At 40.4% G+C, this 21,212-nt stretch overlaps 1 pseudogene across 1 annotated transcript; it reads left to right on the forward strand.

The window, feature by feature from the left end:
* The first annotated feature begins 18,385 nt into the window (after positions 1–18,385).
* Positions 18,386–19,255, forward strand: LOC147613637 (germin-like protein 8-2 pseudogene; annotated as a pseudogene). Its single transcript, XR_015263243.1, has one exon. The product of XR_015263243.1 is annotated as a germin-like protein 8-2 pseudogene (transcript).
* The last annotated feature ends 1,957 nt before the right edge of the window (positions 19,256–21,212 follow it).

Here is a 21,212-nt window from a genome sequence, read left to right on the forward strand (position 1 = left end):
TTCTCAAGCCCACTCCCACACTCATCTACAACTTGGAACTCTTTACAAGAGCCCTAAATAAGAATGTCACTTGTTTTCCTGCTTGCATCTTTGTGTTGCATCCTTGCATCGATCACCACTCGTCACGCAACACTCCCCCCTTCCTATTTTGCGCACGTCCTTGAGCGCGGTAGAAGCAAAAACTGCAAAAAACAATGGATACAAGTAAAGCCTTTTATTGAAAAAAAAACAGCAATGACAATCTCACACGTGAGCATACAAGTGAAAGGCTGATTAGAGTTCTAAAGAGTGCTAAAAGAGGTGAGTAAAGACTAGTCAAAGTAAAAACAAGGTGGTAGATAGTGCTATGCAAAGGCAAGTGTGCTTGCACACCACAGGTTATGACCGCAGTCTCATTGTCCTACAATTGTTTAAGTTATTCCTAAGTGGCAACCTGACTCCTAAATATGAGCAATGGTGATTGGACCTCTTTTTTTTTCTATTTTCTATTTTCTATTTTTTTCTTCTTTTTCTTCTTCTTCTTTTTTTTGGTGTGTGTGTAAAAGATGAATAAAGAGGAAGATTCTATCCCAATGAGACCCAAGCAATGGCCAAGAGACCTCCGCCAAGAGAATCTAAAGGCCGCTAAGTATCTCAAGGGCGACAGACCCTTTTCTTTCTTTTTGACATAAGGAGTACCCCATGAAGATGAGGGCATCCATCTCGAGGGCCCATAATGTACCCCAGAGTCCTACCAACATCTATCAAGGCGATAGAGTCCTTGAAGGTCTTTCTTAGCCTTTTAGACATCTGTGTTCACCCCATGGAAACCAAGGCATCGGCCCCAAGGTGCTAAGACAACCCCAAGTCCTACCAAGCATTCCACATGGCTGTAGACACGTCATGTCTCGATTCTGGCATCATTTTTAACTGTAGCCTTTGCCTCTACCCATTTGGTCAAATAGTCAGTTGTGACTATAATATATTCGGCATGCGTGTGACGAGCTGGAGGTTTAATGGGACCGACAAAATCAATACCCCATTTTGCAAAAGCACATGTGCTTAACATAGGCCGCAATGGCATATTGTCCTTTGTGATGGGAGGTTTGGTCCTTTGACAATCGTCAGAACGTTTTACATATTCTTCGGCATCCATTTGTAAGGTTGGCCACCAAAGTCCAAACCACCTAATCAACTTAGCTGTGGTATTGCCCGAAAAGTGTCCACCCCCAACACTTGCATGTGCATGAGTCAAGATTTTCAAGTAGTCAGCTTCACATACACACATGCGTAAGTTGCCATTCTTGCCCCTCTTGTAGAGTTGGCCCTCTATCAGCATATAGTTTGTCGCTTCAACTTCAATAGCATGCTTTTGATATTTAGGAATTTTTTGATGAGTATGACCATGCTGAAGATAGTCCACAATATACTTACTCCAACTTGGTGTAGTTGAAATTTGGAATAATGTGACATTATGAATTGGCTGTTGAATTTGACATGAAGCACAGTTGCAAACAAATTTTTCAGCATCCGCATGCATGGTAGGCCACCATTGCCCATCCTGAGATATACGTCGCATACAAGTAGTAGCTGATGCATGGATTCCACCGATACCCGCATGTGCCCATTCCAAGATCTCCTCATATTGGTCAGGGTTAGGTATAAGCCGCAACACTCCATCATTACCCTGACGATATAATCTCCCTGAGATTAACTTGAATGGTCGCCATAGGTCCACATTAGGACCCGCTAGTTGTATCTGCCCACTTGTCAAAATTTCTAAGATGGATTCAGACCATTTAGGAGCTGTCTATGTAGGGTCTTGTCCACTAGATTTGCCTTTGCATCCCTAGTTCGAGGTGTCTCATCAGTCTGCATTTCGGCATTTCGTGTCTATGATCTAGTCATGACTCTAAGTGGCACGACATCCTCATTCTCTGATGAAGGTGGCGATGGAACTGCCCCTACAAGGTTGAGTGAGACCTTTGGTTGAGAGGTGCCTTCCTCATGTGGTTTCAGCAAAAAACAATCCTTTGGGAAGTGTTCTACACAACACCCTAGACAATATCTTTCAATTGGTGGAAACTGTGGTATTGTTGTATTGGATCGAGCTGCTTGCCTTGAGCGATGTGGACAATCACGAGCCCAATGGGGTTCTCCGCACTCATAACAGGGTCCCATTAGTTTGGCTTCTACTTTCCTTTGCTGCCAATGACCTGAGGGGCCTGGAGTCCTAGGTTGGTAGCCGCCTAGCAACATCAAAGAATTTTGTTCCCCTGGTTGAGCCTCCAGTGCTTGGCTTGGATATGCGGGACTTTCAAAGAGACTTTCCTTGGATGAATATGATGCATATTCCTCCTCCACATAGCCTGGGTTTACCAAGTCTCTACACATATTTGAATTGTCGTAGTAGCAGGAGGTTGAGCTCCAAGAACAGGTCGTGCTTGCTCTTGTGCCATCGGTGGCTGACGTTCAAAATTAGTATACTGTTGATGCATTTGTGGAGTCACTCCACCCCTTTGCTGCTCACGCTCCTGTCTCATTCTTGCAATGCGAGTACATTCCTGTGTGGTGTGGGTAAAGTTCCAAGCACAGGCCTGGCACCACTTCTTTGTGGGCTAGTTTGTGACTAGAGGAGAAAAGGTATTACATTCTTTGGTTTTATGGTTACCGCCACATGCTCCACAAAGATGAGGACCTGTAGGTAGTACACTCCTCATTCGCTGCTGCTGTTGTTGTGGGTGCATGGGTGGGCGATAGGTCTATCCCAATCTCCTTAGTACTAGGTTAGCTATCTGGTCTGGATTTACTAGCGCACTAGACCCTGAACTTTGGTCATCACCCCACTGATCCCTAGGTTGCACCTCAGGGCCAGAACCATCTTGGAATTTGAAGTTATCTGTGAAATCCATAGCATCATGGCAACACTCAATGAAATTTGCATGCTTCTTTGCATAGAGATGTGTATGCAGTGTTGAATTTTTGAGTCCTTTTAAGAAGAGAGAAATTAATCGACTCTGGGTGGGCTTCTCATCTTCTAGGCAATGATTAATGTACTGCTTCATCCTATTTACACAATCTCTAACACTCTCAATCTCGCCTTGCTTGAAAGAGTAGATATTTGCTACCGTGTCATGTTGATTCTCCATCAAGGAAAAAGCAGCAATGAATCTCTCTTCGAGAACTCGTAAAGAAGATTTGTCTGAAGCCTCTAGTGCCTGAAACCAAGCAAGGGCCTTTCCCTCAAGAGTGAGCCCAAATCCTTCAATTTGCGTATGCTTGTTAGTCACTTGCTCAGCTCGAACTCCTTCAATTTGCATATGCTTGTCAGTCACTTGCTCAACTCAAACTGCTTGCCTAAATGCTGCTTCATGGTCATATGGATCTCCCGACCCTTCGTACTTCTTTACCAGTTTTTGAAGAGTTGATGGCCTTACTTGTCTTGAATATTCATCATAGGGCCTACGGCCTCTCACTCTCAGTGGGAATTGTTCCTCTCTTTGGTGAGATGGTCCACATGCATCCCAAATTGGTGTGGGTCCCCTATTACCTGCCTCACCAACCCCCTCCAAAGATCTTGTTACCCGCATTTCAGGAGGTGCATTTATGGGAGGCCGAGTTGGCTCCCCTACCCTCCGATTGTCATAGTGAGAGAAACGTTGTTGTGGTGTGATCTGTGGTCGCACTTTTGGTGTAGGATAATATCTTGGTGCTAGAGTTCGGCTACTTGCAGTGGTCCACTTTGATGTTGAGGGTCCCTCTCTAATGAACTCTCGTAGGAGAGAAGCGACAGTTTCTTCAAGAAAGGCTGTCTCTCTTGGTTTAGCTGTATTTGTTGAGAACACTTCCATGAATACTGGTTGTCCTTTCCACGTGAGCTCCCAAATCTCCTTCCAATCTAAGGTTCGGTATTCATTGGCCCATTTATCAACGATTGGGTTCTTGTATTCTGCAAGCTTCTCGACTACCACCACAAGTGCTAGAGGAAGATCTAGCTCTGGCAATCTAGTTGTGGCATAATATCCTTCTAAAGAGTCCTTATAGACCTCTTGAAGTGGGTCATCCTGTAAGACCTTTGTCACTGGAATTTGTCGTACAAACTCCCATTGGTTCTCAACCCCCTGATCCATTTTGCTCTTGCCTTTCCTATCCCTTTCCAAATTTAGATCTACAAGAAGTAAATCATCTATGGATGGCTTTGAGGACTGGGCATTGGATGGTCCAGGCATGTCCGGCTCAATGAGCCAATCATCTCTAGACTCCCTTACTCTGGAAAGCTTTGATAAGTCTAAGAACTCGCTTTTGGTGGAGAGCTCCCCTAATTTGTCTACATTCTCTGGATGATAGGTGACTTCGTAGGCGAACACCATCTCCACCCATGTACATGTTACCCTGGTCATTGACTAGAGGTGCTCTATCAAATTCTGAGAAAAAGTCTGCGATCTTAACAAGATATCGTTGTTGTGGATCCCTAAAGATCTCAGCTCCTTGAGCATTCGTGTAGACATATTGAACTCTCACATTGAGTGGTAACCCCATGGTGTCGGCTTCAAATGGATTAAAAGATCTTGTGGGTGTCCTATTTGGGGCTAAGGGATGACTATTTGATTGTCCATGGACAATGAGCTAGTTGTTCTGGAAAGGGTATCAGATTGGGATTCGGAAAAGGTTTCAGCAATATCTGCCAAATTTCCTACCGATTGGGTCCCACTTTCCTGCGTAGGTACTCTAAAAGGTACCCTAGGCCCTATGGCAGTGTCTATATGACGTCCCGACCGCAAGTGCATAAGGTCAAATTTTAAGGTTTTTTTTAAATACATATATATATATATATATATTTATGTATATATATATATATTTATGTATATATATATATATATTTTTTTAAACCCTACCTAACCACTAAATGCAACTAACATGAATATGTGTGTAACTATCTATATTATTTTTTATTTTTTTATTTTTTTATTTATTTCTTACTAATTATACAAAAATTATGCACAAAATTACAAAAATTTAAAAAAATGCAAGTTACACTAATTATGCAAAAAAAAAATTAGAGAAAATTTAAAAAAAATACAAATTATGCAAAAAATATGGACTCAAAATAAAACACATAATTTTTTTTTATTTTTATTTTTTTACTAATTACACAAAAATACTAATTATGCATAAAATTACAAAAAAAATTAAAGAAATGCAAGTTACACTAGTTATGCAAAAAATTATAGAAATTTAAAAAAAATAAAAAATTACAGAATATGCAAAAAATGTGAACTAAAATTACAGAATTTTTTTTTCTTCTCTTTTTTTTAAATTATTTTTATTGTTTATTGTTTTTTTTCTTTTTATTTTTATTATTTTTTTAAAAAAATGCAAAAACATGAAAATTAACAAAAAAATAAAAAATAAAAAATAAAAAAAAGTACTAACCTTATCTTTTGGTCGCCTCCGGATTGTGCGCCGTTCCCGGATTTCCTTCACGTGCCTCCTCGCCTGCAGCCCCACCTTATCTCCAGTCGCTTCCTCAGCTCCTCGCTTCCTTCACAGCCTTCGCCCGGCCTCTACTCGCCTTCTGCAGCTCCCTTTCGCCTCTACGTCCGTGCGGCCGAGGTGGTAGCCCCTGCTGCTACGGACGTAGCCGTTGAGAAGCCCAAGCCCATCGGCCCTCCTCGCCTGACTTCTTCTCTTTCTCCCACCGTCGGCGGCCTTGGCTTCACCTTCTTCCGCCAGCTGCTCTGCCAGTCGCCTCCACGCAGCCCTTCAGCGGCCAGGTGGCTTTTTATTTTTATTTTTTCACCTCCTTGCCGTCACCGCCTCTGCTGCCGGCCACTGCCTTCGCCTCTTGCTATAGCCAGTCGTCCACGGCCTTAGATGCAGCCGGCTAATATTGCATTAAGCATTAATCTATTGCATTATTGCATAATGCATTAAGCTTAAGCCATAACGCATTAATACATTAAGCACAAGTTTAATGCATAATACATAAGCTCACACATAATGCATTGAGCTTAATGTATTATTCAGATTTTCGTTTCTAATCTATGAACAAAAAATGAACACAACGATGAAAACAACCATGGAAAGCATATACATGAATGAGAAAACATTAGCGGGAGTAGATCTCAACCGCACAAGTAAGTACTAATCTACTTTTTCTCTTCTAATCACTAGCTCCGAGATTCCACACTCATGCTAACCCTAAACCTAAAAACAAAAAGAAATAGTGGTAGTAATGCAAGCTTCTCAACCGGTTTTGAGTCTTCTTCCCGACAGCGGCGCCAATGGAGAGACGGAAAACTCTCTCACTTATAGCAAGAGTAGCATGATCCACGTGTAGCTCAATCCAATGGGATTTGCATCCCTTTCGGAGCTAGGGATTCAACCCGTACCGGTGCACAAAAGCTTATCCACAAATGGAGAGAATGCTAAGAACACCACTACCTTGACATAGACTTAACACACACATTGTCAAGCTCAATCTTGCCACAACTCATTCACTCATCATCCCACTCATTCATGCATCCAATACAAGAAGAAAGCTAAGCTAATGTATACACAAGCTCAAAGCATACTTCATTCTCAAGCACTTACTTCCCTAGCATGCACACAAACCTTGAAGCTATCAACAAAGAAACATGCACACTAGAGAATAGACATGAGAAGAGAGACAAACATCATCTCATTGCATTGAATTAAAAAAAGAACATTGCTCATACAATAATGTAGATGGGGAGAGAGAAGAGCTTGCACCTCTATGAAAAAAAGAGGGAGAGCTAGTCTCAAGAGAGCTCAAACATGAGTTTAGCCCAATGTGTCCATAAGCCCTCAAATGAGCCACTTTTTATACAAAAACTCTAAAACTCCCAAAACTTCGCATGTGGGATTATTCTCAAGCCCACTCCCACACTCATCTACAACTTGGAACTCTTTACAAGAGCCCTAAATAAGAATGTCACTTGTTTTCCTGCTTGCATCTTTGTGTTGCATCCTTGCATTGATCACCACTCGTCATGCAATAGTATGTATGTACCATGAATGTAAATGAAAAAAATATGACAAGGTAGCAAGGTAATGTGAGAAGGGAATTATTTATAAGAGGGAGATCAAAGAAAGTGTGGTCTAAGGTTAAAAAAATGGGTAAAGGCATATGGGACAAGGGAGTGTGAAAGCATTAGACGAGGTGTGGATGTGGACTAATTAAAGAAGGTGTGAAAAAATAAGAACCCTAAAAAAAACCTCACTTCACTTGAGATCAGGTTGGTGGCTTCTTTTCACCTTGAGCTTCTTCATCAGCCAATTCTGGTAATGAGATGAGAGCTCTTTGGTTAATGATTTATGCTCTGTATAGCAAAGCTCTCTTCTTCTTCTTTTCCTTTAGCAAAACAATTGTTGCTTCTTCTTTTCCTTACCAACAATTGCTTTCCGTTGTTGAGCTGAGACGAAACGAAAGCCTAAGATTTAAGTAAAGCGAATCCTTAGCATTGCGCCAAGGGTTGGTCAACAAGCATTTTTCTTTGCTGATGAGCTGAGACAAAACAAGGCCTGAGGTGAAACGAAAACCTCCAATCTTTGCTGAGCTGAGATGAAACGAAGAATTATGCACTCTCTTCTCACTGGCGAGATTAACGCGTCTCTGCACTTGCTTCTATGAAACTTGCTTCACGCTAAAATGCCTGTGAGCTGCTTGCTCTGAAGCACTTGCTCTGAGACGCTTATGATGCAAACAGTGAATGTTGAATACCAACTCTGATGGCCGCCTTACCTCTCTGCTCTTAAGTCATCAAAATGCATGTGCGGTGCTTGTTACTGATGAGACGCTTATGCTGCAAACCGTGAATGTTGAATACCAATGTTGATGGCCTTACTTGTGCTCTCAAGTGATCGAAACGTTGCCTGTGCTAATGCACTGAAGAGGTTTGGGCAGCCAAAGCTTGTTTTGGCTTCAGCTTCTAAGAATGAGACCTCTATTTCTACATAGGCTTTTCTCACTTTTTTTAGTATTAGTTTATGGTATCTTTTCCTTTTAACAGTTAGCTTGTGAGACAAGGAAGGACATAAATATGTTTTGGAGTCTTCATGTACAAATTCTAAATAATGTGACTTTTGTTTGTTGCTAGAGCACATGTGCTACCAATTGTTTGCCTTTTATCATCAATCTTTTGCAAGCATACTTGGAAATTGTCTTGCAAACCACTAACCGAGAGCTGCTATAGCTCAATGTGCTACCAATTGTTTGCCTTTGATCATCAATATTTTTCAAGCATACATGGAAATTGTCTTGCAAACCACTGTCTAAGGGCTGTTATAGCTCAATGAAGAAAATGTGTAAGCTTGTTGCTGCTGTTGTCAAGACCTTCTAATGCTCCCTTGGCCAGCTAGGTTAGAAGACCCCTCCTATGCTGCCCAACTTGCTGTAAATCCTTGAAGGCTACCAACCGATCAATGGTTGGTAGTCTCTCCCAATAGCCCAACACAACTCGAGTTGTAAATCCTTGAAGGCTGCCAACCAATCAATTGTTGGTAGTCTCTCCCAATAGCCCAACACAACTCGAGTTGTAAATCCTTGAAGGCTGCCAACCAATCAATTGTTGGTAGTCTCTCCCAACAACCCAACACAACTCAAGCCTTATGGTGTACGGAGAATATTGGCTAGTGCCAATGGTCTGGGTTCAACTCCCAGTGAGGCTTTCTTGATTAACAACAAACAGTTGCAGCAAGAATCCATCTCACATGGAATACATTCATCATTGCTTGCCTAGTATGCATCATTTTTTACATGGATTTAAGTCATTATGTCATGCATACATCAACTTTTGCATCAAACTGTCAATCTTACTTGCATTCCAACAAACCATGAAATTGTTTTGCTTGATAATCTTGTCCTCCTTTCATCAAAATTAGTATAGCTTGATCAATATTTGTTGTAGAAGTGTGTTTAACATTAGTCTTTGAAATATTAACACTAATCTATGATAAGACCTTGCTTTTGCACGAATCTGAAAAGATTTAACAGTTTCTACACATTTTCTTGCTCAAGAGCTACATTGTTTCATTGTTGTTCTCTGTAATTTATAGCTCTTGAAGCTTTCACAATTTCATTGCAATTGTTATATAATCTTTGTCAAAAGTTGTCAAGATTCACTTAATCTTTCACCAAGTATTAATGTCTATCAATTTGTTGCTTGTTGAGCAAGCCATAGTTGCACAATATTCAAGAAACATGAAATGAAGTTAAAGTTTGTGCACTTACTCCTCCAAGATTTATTGAAAACTTCATTAATCTTGAAATGCACTAAAATCTGTTCAGAATTACAATAAATACTCTCTACACAGCACTTTGCAACTCTACAACAGTAATCTGAGAACTCTGCACAGTAATCTGAATATTCTTCACAATAATCTAAAAACTCTACAGAGCAACCTTGATTTTCTACACATCAGTCCTTTTCTTGCAATGCGTCTCCAAGAACTCCAAGATTTAACAATCTAGGGTTTGATCTTGAAGAAATAAGGGCTTTAAGGATTGATATTTGAAACTATACGCTCTCTAAGCAAGATAATGCAAGAAAATCACTAAATATTTGTTACTAGAATTCTCTACAAACCCTAATTTTGAAAATCAAGAAATCAAGATCAAGAAGATCAAGAACTTCAAGAAATCAAACACTGAAGTGGATCAAGGTTCTTAAAAAACAGTCATTAATACAAATTTAAGTTTGATTGCTAATCTTCTCAAAACTAGAGAATAGCAAATCTGAAAACTGTGTAAAACTCAATTCTAAAAATGATTAACACCACTAATCATGATCAAGAAAATTATTAACACTAATCATGATCAAGAAAATTATTAACACTAATCATGATCAAGAAAATGCATTTTCAAAAACTAAGTTAAGAGTAATCCAAAAATTATTAATCTCCTAATCAAAGCATTAAGATCTAAGCCTAGAGCTCAGATACCAATGAAAGAAAGTAACATCTAGGTTAGTCGCATGAATTAGCCTAATTAGCTTGGATTAGGGAAAGCTTGAGCAATTAATACTAAGGAATGGCTGAAAAGATATGTATCCAAAGGTCAAAGGTTCAAAAGGTATCAAAAGGTTACGATAGTCCTAGAGCACATGCCTTGTATAATCTCAAGGCCCATGTTCCCTAATCCCACAAGTAAATGACCCTAAGCACTGTTACCATATATATAGGCAGTGATGTGTGTGAACACACTTAGGACCACCGGGGTACTTTTTTTCCTCTTTAGGAGGTTTTTTTCCCCGGCTTGTAAATACGCCCATCATTCTAGGACTAACTTATCTTTGTACATTGATTGACACAATCTAATACACTGTGTGTTGTGTGCATTCTTGCTTCTTCTTCTCCAAGCTTTGTGTGCTTTCCTGCAACCCTAATTCCAACAATTGGTATCAGAGCAGGCATCAGCTCCCAGGGCTACGCTGCTACTAGCACCCTCCGACTCACGTTCTCCGATTGAGGTGAGCTTTCACGACCGCTTACAAGTCCCTATACTGTGCATCTGAGGTCATTTCGGGCTCCGTTTTTGCATTACAAGTTCTGTACAGGTGTTTTCATCATTCTGTGTAGAAATTTCAACAGTGCAGTTTTCTGCATAACAGGCACACGTATTCTATTGTTGTGGACCGTGCTACATAGCACGAGTTGTTTTCTGTTCAGTCTTTGCTTCATTACAGGTAGCTTTTGCATCAGTTTCAGTCAGTGGCCATGGCTGATAACAGTAATGATGTATTTCGCATGTTGTCCCGCTGATGACAAATTGGATGGAGACAGCAACTACCCACTTTGGGCATACATGATGCAGCATGTTTTGGTTGCAAAAGGAGTGTGGAACATTGTGCAGGGTATGGATGTACGTCCAGGTTCTGTGGATGTAGGATCTGTTGAGGATGTTGCAAGTTCTAGTAGCTCTACTGTTGCTGTTGTTTTACCCACTGCTGAACAAGCTCGTTGGGATGGTAAAGATGCGCAGGCTCATGTCTTGATTGCACTTTCTGTCAAACATAACATCACTCCACATATTCGTTCAGCTAAAACAGCAAAACAAGCTTGGGATATTCTAGCTGGTTTGTATGCAGGTCGTAACGAGGCAAAAATCTCTTACCTGCGTAAAGAGCTAGAATCGAAGATTATGCAGGAAGATATGACATGAATGTTTTTCTTGCTGATATTAAAGATCTCAAGGAATAGTTGATTTCTGCACGTGAGATTATTCCTGATCATTCTCTTGTGCAGACTGTTCTTGATGCTTTACTTGAGTCATATCAGACTTTTGCTTCCACGTGGAGACTTGTTACTGATGTTGTCAAGCATGATACTTTAGTTAACAAGCTCTTGCAAGAAGCACAGTCCAAGTAAAACAGGGCTAGGCAGCATGCAGTTGATCAGGCATTTGTTGCTGCCCCAGAGAAGAAGTGGTAAGGCAGCCCCTTCCACTATTTCTTCTCCTATTAGTAGGTCTGCAACTTCTTCTCCTTCCACAGGTAGCAACAATAGGTCTGAGAAGGCTCTTGATAAAGGCAAGAAAAAGATCAGGTGCAACTATTGTAAGGCAACTGATCATGTCATTAAGAATTGCCCTAAGCTAAAGGCTAAAGAGGCAAAGAAGAAAGAGGTCAAATGCAGCCACAATAGCGGATACTTCTACACATGCAGATTCTGTAAATGTTGTGCAGGATACAGAATGGGCGTTTAGCATGTATTGCCAGTTTGACCCATCTGTACATGATGCATGTTTGGCAGTTTCTGTTGACTCTGATGTATGGTATTTTGACAGTGGTGCTACAAAGCACATTACCTCACATCGTGATATGTTCACTTGTCTTGAGGCTGTCCCTAATGGGAATACTGTCACATGTGACAATAATGCTTCTTACCCAGTGAAGGGCGTTGGGAAAATTATGCTTACTGCTGCAAATGGCAGCGTTTTCACACTTTCAGATGCTTTGTATGTGCCAGGGATAAAGAAGAATCTATTGTCTGTCTCTGCGCTTGCTAGACTTGGACTTGTAGTCAAATTTGTGGATGACAGATGTACTGTTCATGATTTGACTTCTGGTTATACGATTATTACATCTGGCACCTTGTTTCGTGGCTGTATAGGCTCAATTCTTATGACAAGTGTGTGGAAGATTCAGCAAATGCAGTTTCTAATGAAAAGGCAGTTTCAGATGCAAAACTATGGCATGCTCGTTTTGGTCATCTGAACTTTACTAGTTTGTTGCGTTTGCAGAAATTTGATATGGTTGCTTCATTGCCCCCTCTTGAGGCACCATTGAAACGTATTTGTGAAGACTGTATTTTGGGTAAAATGCAGCGTTCTGCGTTTCCAAAGGATGGTTCTATGCAGGCCACTCGCAAATTGCAACTTGTACATAGTGATGTATGTGGGCCTATGCAAACTCCGTCATTTAGTAAACACTTGTACTTCGTGACTTTCATTGATGATTACTCAAGGCATGCATGGGTATATCCACTGAAGGCAAAGTCCGAAGTGTTTTTGTGCTTCAAACAGTTTTTGCTTATGGTTGAAAATGTATCCAATTGTACTATGGGCACCCTCCGTTCTGATCAGGGGGGGAGTACATGTCTAAAGAGTTTGATGCATTTCTGGCTAGTCATGGGATAACACACCAATGTACAGTGCCGTATACCCCTCAGCAAAATGGTGTTGCTGAGAGGAAAAACAGGTCACTTATGGAGATGGCACGATGTATGGTCAAGAGCCAAGCTTTCCTACATGCGTTTTGGCTTGAGGCTGTCATGTATGCTGCATATGTACTCAACAGGTGTCCCACTAAGGCCTTGTAGTCTGTTACTCCATATGAAGCTTGGCATGGCAGGAAGCCTTCTATTGGTCACTTCATGTCTTTGGTTGCTTGGCCTATGCTTTAGTGCCTGTGCAACAACGTAGAAAATTGGATGATAAGGCTGTCAAATGCATTTTTGTTGGTTACAGTGCTGAGAGAAAGGGTTACAGATTGTATCATCCGCAATCAAAGCGTATCTTGATTAGTCGAGATGTTTTTGTAGAAGATGCTGTGCAGTCTTTGTTATCATGTACCAAAGAGACAGGTGTGAGCTCACGGGATGTATTTGATACGTTGTTGCCTCTGCTTATAGGTGGGAATTCAAATGTAAGTCCGAATGAGTCAAATATTGAGCCTATAGAGATTTCAAACGATATCATAGATCAGCCTATTTCTGATGGGAATTCAAATGTAAGTCCTAATGAGTCAAATATTCAGCCTATGCAGATTTCAAACGATATCATAGATCAGCCTATTTCTGATGCAGATTTATAGGATGTAATTTATGAGGATAGGGCTGAAAATGAGCAGGCTAGAGGTGTGCCTAAATGGCTGGTGCAAACCTTGCGTGATACTAAAATTAATGCACCTATTTCTAGTCGTACTCGTTCAGGTTTTCAGCATACCTCTTATGCAAGCACGCTATACACTAACACATACACACTATACACTATAGGTACACACTATACACTATAGTTAGAGCCTCGCCATTGAAAATCTTTCCTTGCATTCAACTCTTACGTACACCGCACGCATGCTTTTTTATTTCATGATGCATATAAGAAAGTAGGTTCTTACATCATTTAAGGAATGCATTAACCATCCTTACTTGTTTCAATCCAAGCAGCATTAACCACCCTTACTTGTTTCAGTCGAGGCAGCATTAAGAACTATGCATGCTCTATGTATGCATACATGAGCCTACATATAGCTATGTATGCTCCATTTATGCATACATAGAGCTCTGTATGCTTTATGTATGCATTCATAGAGCATACATAGAGGTATGTATGATCCATTTATGCATATATATATAGCATGCAGATCTCTATGCATACATACATATAGAGCATACATAGTTCTATGTCTGGATACATAGAGCATGTATAGGTTTATGGTGCATGCATACATAGAGCATGCATAGCTTTACGTTCCAATAAATAGAACATACGAAGCTCTATGTATACATAAATGGCTCATACATCAAGTAAATACAATCCACTCACACATTTCAACATACATAACAAGACAGCAGTGTCGTAAGATGCTTACCGGAGAACCTAATTGAACTCGAGTTGCCCCGTTCTCCCGTCCTTGTCGCGTAGTGGAATCTTTGAACTTGGGCGATGAGCATGCACCGTTCATAAATTGCAGCGAGACGAGTTCTTTGCTCACTCTTTGCTAGTCTCTCAGTCATGGCAGTCAGCTACTTGCTTCTCGCCACGCTGATGGTGTTGGCCTCCTCTACGTCGCCCTCATAGCCCAGGTGAGTACCGCCCCTCTGCAGTGTATGTTCTATCTATTGGACATATGGCTAGATGATAGAAAAGTGGTACTAAGTTCTTATGTATTTACATGACCCTTATGTTTAGGCATGGGTAGAGTGCAAATAAGTTACATTGGGGGATGTTACACATGAAGAAGGAGTAGATATAGATATTTGCCTGCAATCCTTATATGTAATTTACCACAAAATTATTATTATTTTAATTTAAAAAAGACCAAAAATGCATGTTCATTTGAAGGTATTTGGATAATATTATCTTTTTATCACAATGTTATATATTTTTAGTTTTTTTTTTTGTTGTGATTTTTGGCATGTAGTGATTGATTGTTGCGTGGCACTTCTATTGATGATTTTAAAGATACTTTAAATATTAAATGAAATGTCTTTCTATGCTCATAAATATATGAAAATGAAAGCATCATTTATCTGTCAAGCATGCACATGCGAAAAATTGCGCTGAGAGATTGTACTTTCTTTCAAACTAGTCCTCTCTTTTAGCTCGTACGTCCCTTGGGCCTGAAGTATAGGTTTCTTAGAACTTTAAAATAGTTATAAGACTCAAGCTACATGATTTGTGTTCACTTGCCCAGTTGATCATCTAGTGTGTTGCATCATGAAGTCACTAACACATGATTTGTGTTCACTTGCCCAATGTGTCCACACTTAAATATGCCTCTACAAGCATGATTTGTGTCTCCACTAGCTTACAATCATGCATGACTTTATTTTGACATAAGGGATTATGTAGATGCAGGCCAGTAGAAACACTTTCTTAAACAAGAGTAAAGATAGTCCTATAGTTTTTAGGTAGGACAGTGGTCCCCAGACCCATATAGTGTAGTGGAGAAGGTAGAATGTGCTAGTCTTATTATTCAACATTGGTGGGTGATGTGATGGTGGGGTACGTCTCACATTAACTATTCGACTACTATCATTGGGTTCAAATGTTTGCATTTATAGATGTATAGTTTACAATAAAGTAGTGCAATCCACCTCCTAGTTATCGTGTGCGGATCATGAACTTCACCAAATACCTAATGTGCTCAAGATCAACCATATCTATAGGCATCATATTTTCTTCCCTAATGAATGTTGCTTTATGTCTCATAATCTTTGAAGCATAGTATGGTATGGTTTCATTCAAGTTCCTACTAATATGTTTAGATCTATGGTGCTTCAAATATTTTCTTCCACAAGAGTAAAGGAAGGCTGCAGCCATATATATTTGTAGCCTGTAGGGACCCCAAATTGATGCTTTGTAGAAGAGTGAAAGTATCCTAATGACCCTAAGATTTCATGGGGATTAATGAGTTCATGGGTTTATCTAGGAAAAAAGACCAAACATACATGTTCATTTCAAGATATCTAGATAATATTACCTTTTTGTCACAATGTTATATGTTTTTAGTTATTTGTTTGTTGTGATTGTGGGCATGTAGTGATGGATTGTCGCATGGCACTTATATTGATGATTTTAAAGATACTTTAGATATTAAATGAAACGTCTTTGTATTCTCATAAATACATGAAAATGAAATCATCATTTATGTATCAAGCATGCATATAAGAAAAACTAGGGTGAAAGAATAAACCAGTCCTCTCTTTAGCTCGTACGTCCCTTGGGTCCAAATTACAGGTTTGGTAGAACCTTACAATTGTCTATGTAAGACTCAAGTTACATAGCAGAATATACTTATGTGGTACCTAAAATTATCAGGGTGGCTATAATCAATAACTTTCATGAACCATTTTCCAAAACAGTGATGTATATTAAAGCGGACTTACTTTTGGTTTTTTATCATAAACATACCTATTTTTCACTGTTTCATTTTATCTGTATAATCATACCAAATTTTAATAATTATATAAGGTTTTTGAAATCCATAAGTATAACTTTATATATGACATTTGGAAATGCGGCATTACAATTTGTAGCCTGCAGTGTGAGGATATTATGTTTGGAGAAGATCTCCCTCTACCCTTCGTATAGTCTAGTATGGGTATCTCATTCTGCACTTACGTGTATGCCATGCCTATGTAACTTGTCTCTTAACCATCTGACTATTGATGGCCTTACCCAGAATAAGCTGATCTTCAGGGAATCCGTGTCTCATTGGCTTCGCCCAGAAAATGTGCTAGTCTTATTATTCAACATTGGTGGGGGAAGGTCTCACATTTATGTATACGTAAATGGCTCATACATCAAGTAAATACAATCCCGTTCTCCCGTCCTTGTCGCGTGGGAGATAGTGGAATCTTTGAACTTGGGCGATGAGCGTGCACCGTCCTTGTCGCGTGGGAGATAGTGGAATCTTTGAACTTGCAGCGACGAGTTCTTTGCTCACTCTTTGCTAGTCTCTCAGTCATGGCAGTCAGCTACTTGCTTCTCGCCACGCTGATGGTGTTGGCCTCGCCCTCATAGCCCAGGTGAGTACCGCTGATGAAGACCCTCTGCAGTGTATGTTCTATCTACTGGACATATGGCTAGATGGTAGAAAAGTGGTACTAAGTTCTTATGTATTTACATGACCCTTATGTTTAGGCATGGGTAGAGTGCAAATAAGTTACATGAGATGTTACACATGAAGAAGGAGTAGATATAGATATCCCTGCAATCCTTATATTATGTATTTTACCTCAAAATTGTTTTTTATTTATTAAAAAAAGACCAAAAATGCATGTTCATTTGAAGGTATTTGGATAATATTATCTTTTTATCACAATGTTATATATTTTTAGTTTTCTTTTTTGTTGTGATTGTTGGCATGTAGTGATTGATTGTGGCATGGCACTTCTATTGATGATTTTAAAGATACTTTAAATATTAAATGAAATGTCTTTCTATGCTCATAAATATATGAAAATGAAAGCATCATTTATCTGTCAAGCATGCACATGAGAAAAATTACGCTGAGAGATTGTACTTTCTTTCAAACTGGTCCTCTCTTTTAACTCGTACGTCCCTTGGGCCTGAAGTATGGGTTTCTCATAACCTTAAAATAGTTATAAGACTCAAGCTACATGATTTGTGTTCACTTGCCCAGTTGATCATCTAGTGTGTTGCATCATGAAGTCACTAACACATGATTTGTGTTCACTTGCCCAATGTGTCCACACTTAAATATGGCTCTACAAGCATGATTTGTGTCTCCACTAGCTTACAATCATGCATGACTTTATTTTGACATAAGGGATTATGTAGATGCAGGTCAGTAGAAACACTTTCTTAAACAAGAGTAAAGATAGTCCTATAGTTTTTAGGTAGGACAGTGGTCCCCAGCAGACCCATATAGTGTAGTGGAGAAGGTAGAATGTGCTAGTCTTATTATTCAACATTGGTGGGTGATGTGATGGCGGGGTAGGTCTCACATTAACTATCGACTACTATCATTGGGTTCAAATGTTTACATTTATAGATATACAGTTTACAATAAAGTCGTGCAATCCACCTCCTTTGACAAATGCATATGCTCTACTTGGTTGAGAGTCGAAGAAATCTACATACATAATTTGGTAGGTGCTCGCGACGTGATGGTGGGGTGGGTCTCACATTAACTATTCGACTACTATCATTGGGTTCAAATGATTGCATTTATAGATGTATAGTTTACAATGAAGTAGTGCAATCCACCTCCTAGTTATCGTGTGTGCGGATCATGAACTTCACACAAGTATGGTATGGTTTCATACAAGTTCCTACTAATATGTTTAGATCTATGGTGCTTCAAATATTTTCTTCCACAAGAGTAAAGGAAGGCTCCAGCCATATATATATTTGTAGCCTGTAGGGACCCCAAATTGGTGCTTTGTAGAAGAGTGAAAGTATCCTAATGACCCTAAGATTTCATGGGGGATTGATGGCATTTGTGTTCAAACTTGGATCACGGGTTTTTCATCTTATGGCAGCGCTGCCGTAAGATGCTGACCGGAGAACCGAGCCGAACTCCAGTTGCTTTCAGATAGCGTTCACCCGTCCTTGTGGCGTGGCAGATAGTAGAATCTTTGAACTCGGGCGCCGTTCATAAATTGCAGCGACGAGTGCCTTCTTTTCAATATGTACTCTTTGCTAGTCGCTCAGTCATGGCAGTCAGCTACTTGCTTCTGGCCGCGCTGAGGCTGTTGGCCTCCTCTGCGCCGCCGCTGCTCATAGTCGAGGTGAGTGCCGCCGATGAAGACCCTCTGCAGGACTTCTGCGTGGCGGACGGCGGCCCACTCACCCTCAACGGGCTGACCTGCAAGCCGTCCAACCGCGTGCAGCCCTCGGACTTCACGTCAACGCTGCTTCGTAACGCGGCACCCCTGGTCAAAGGACTGGGCTCCGCCGTTAACCTGGCCTTCGCGACCAACTTCCCGGGCCTCAACACGCAGGGCCTGTCCATCGCGCGCATCGACTTTCAGCCCAAGGGCCTTAACCCTCCCCACGTGCATCCCCGCGCCACCGAGGTGCTCTTCCTGGCCCAGGGCATGCTCCAGGTGGGTTTCGTCTCCACCAACAACTCCCTCTTCCAGCAGAACCTCTCCCCAGGCGATCTCTTCGTCTTCCCCCGTGGCCTAGTGCACTTCCAGCTCAACCCCGACATGCACCAGCCCGCCCTGGCCATCTCCGCCCTTAACAGCCAGAACCCGGGCACCTCGCAGCTCGCCGCCGCCCTCTTCGCGGCCAATCCGCCCCTCCCCGACCAGGTGCTCGAAACGGCCTTCGGCATCGAGAAGAAAGAGGTGGACCTCCTCACTGCTAGCGTCAGGACCACCCTCTCCTAGCTGTGACAAGGAACAATGCCTTACTATATAATATCATCTTCTAAATAATTTCATCTTCTAAATAATATCATCGATGTTTCCGAACTAGTGGAGTTGCCGAATTAACTTGCCAATGTAAGCTCTTGAGTAAGTTCATTTATCATAATTTTAATCCAAGGAGTATCTAAAATGAGTGTGTTTAGAAACTTCAAGATACAGTACGAAGCAAAATCGCAGTCTTATGGTATGCATCGATTGATTCTAAAATACATACTTAACTATCATATATATCTGTCTCTTGTTTTGAAAATAGGGATCATGTTGATTCAAATTTGAAGTTTCCAGGAAGTTTTGATATAGGTGAAGAAGATGCACAAATGGGGAACAAAATGGAGACTAATGTTAGTCCACTGGCTATTTTAATTTAAAAGGGCCTTCAAACAGCGTTGGGCTATTTTATAGGGATAGAAAATCCAAATTTGCTATCTTGTATTTGTTACTGAGGTAAATTTGCCAATATTACACTACATGTCAGCACATTACACTCAAAATTTGAAATAGTTGCCCAATGTTTCTATACTTTCAAGTTCAAAAGAGGATGTAACGTACTCCTATGTATGTATTTTTGGGTCCAGTTGACTTGGTGGTTTTTAGCATCTATTTAAAAGTGGCAAATACTTTTAATTTTGGTCACAAATTGAGTGTTTTTAGAGATGTCGATTTTTGGCCAATTTTGGAGTTTTTATACCTATTTTGTGCCGTCATTTGTAAGAGATTTATATTCCATACCTAACCATTTTCGATAATGTATAAGAGGGTCACAGTGGGAAGTTTAGACTAAAGGAAACTCGCATGGGAGTTTACATAGTAAATATAGCCACAACGGGCGCATGAAACAGGGCCTGGACACCAACTTGACCCTTAATTTTTAGTAAAGGCTTCCCATGAGGGGGTGGATAACTATATTTGTCAAAGAGAAGTATTAAAGAAAGTTAGATCATCACAAAAGAAACAAAGTCTGTGTTCGGGCCATTTGGAGATCCCACACGGTTTAGTCGGTATTCGCGAAATGAAACCAATACCACTTTCCAGTGTTTTGTAATCTAACTAATTCTGGTTTTAAGAAAAGATTACTATCTTTATCGTTTTCGTGCATGGTAATCTAACTAATTCTTATTCGCTATTTTTTGGGCTATTCTTTCAGAGCCTTGAGGTGATTTTATGGAGGAACAGTGAGAGAGAGAGAGATATTTTGAGATTCGGGCTGACCAGTACTGTTTACCCATCGGATAGAGAACGAGATTATGTCAAAGTTACTTCAACAACAAGGCCTCTTGGCTTGATGTTGAATTACTTGAAAGCAATAATAACACTTACTTGAGTGTCCATCCAAGATCCACACGCATAAAAGCATAATCGTGAATCAATCCTAGGACGTGTAATCCATGGTTCATCAACACATAGAAAATAAACCAAGAGGACAATTGGTGGGTTTAGCTACCATCTAACCTTATGCTCCAAATCAAATATAATGGAAAGACACTCTGCTAAGTAAAAGACTACACAACCTGAGCATAATTTGCACCCCCGAAGGCATGCACCACCCATATGATGCAACCCTATTCTTCACATGATTGTCACTTATGCCACTAAACAATGGGCTAAATAGTAGATGCATCCTTGAGAGATGATACTCTCCCAAGGTTCATGTTTCATGAAAAATCTCCCCAAAATATAATATTATCCCTTTCCTTACCAGAGGATGTTTTAGGAAAAATATTAAAACTAAATTAGAGCAAAGAAACATTCTCCCAAGTGTGGTCGTAGTCTCCCGGTTTGATCAGCCACTTAGAACTTGACATGTTAATCATTCCCTACGAAATCAGCAACCCCAACCATCTAATGAGAAACATAAAAAGAAAAAACCCCGAGTCTCATAAGATCCTAGATAAACACTAAGCTATCTCCTACACCCACGAGCTCTTTTGACCTACTAACATGAAAGACATGATGCACACTCTTTTTTGTACTCTACCAAGGTGCTCTACCTGGCCCAGGGCATGCCCAAGGTGGGTTTTATCTCCACTATGCCTAAACAACTCCCTCTTCTAGCAGACCCTCTCTCCCGGCGATCTCTTCATCTTCCT

The sequence above is a fragment of the Cibotium barometz genome, chromosome 43 (genome assembly GCF_041138505.1).
Source record: "Cibotium barometz isolate CiBa-2024 chromosome 43, ASM4113850v1, whole genome shotgun sequence".
In the NCBI taxonomy this organism is placed as follows: Eukaryota; Viridiplantae; Streptophyta; class Polypodiopsida; order Cyatheales; family Cibotiaceae; genus Cibotium; species Cibotium barometz.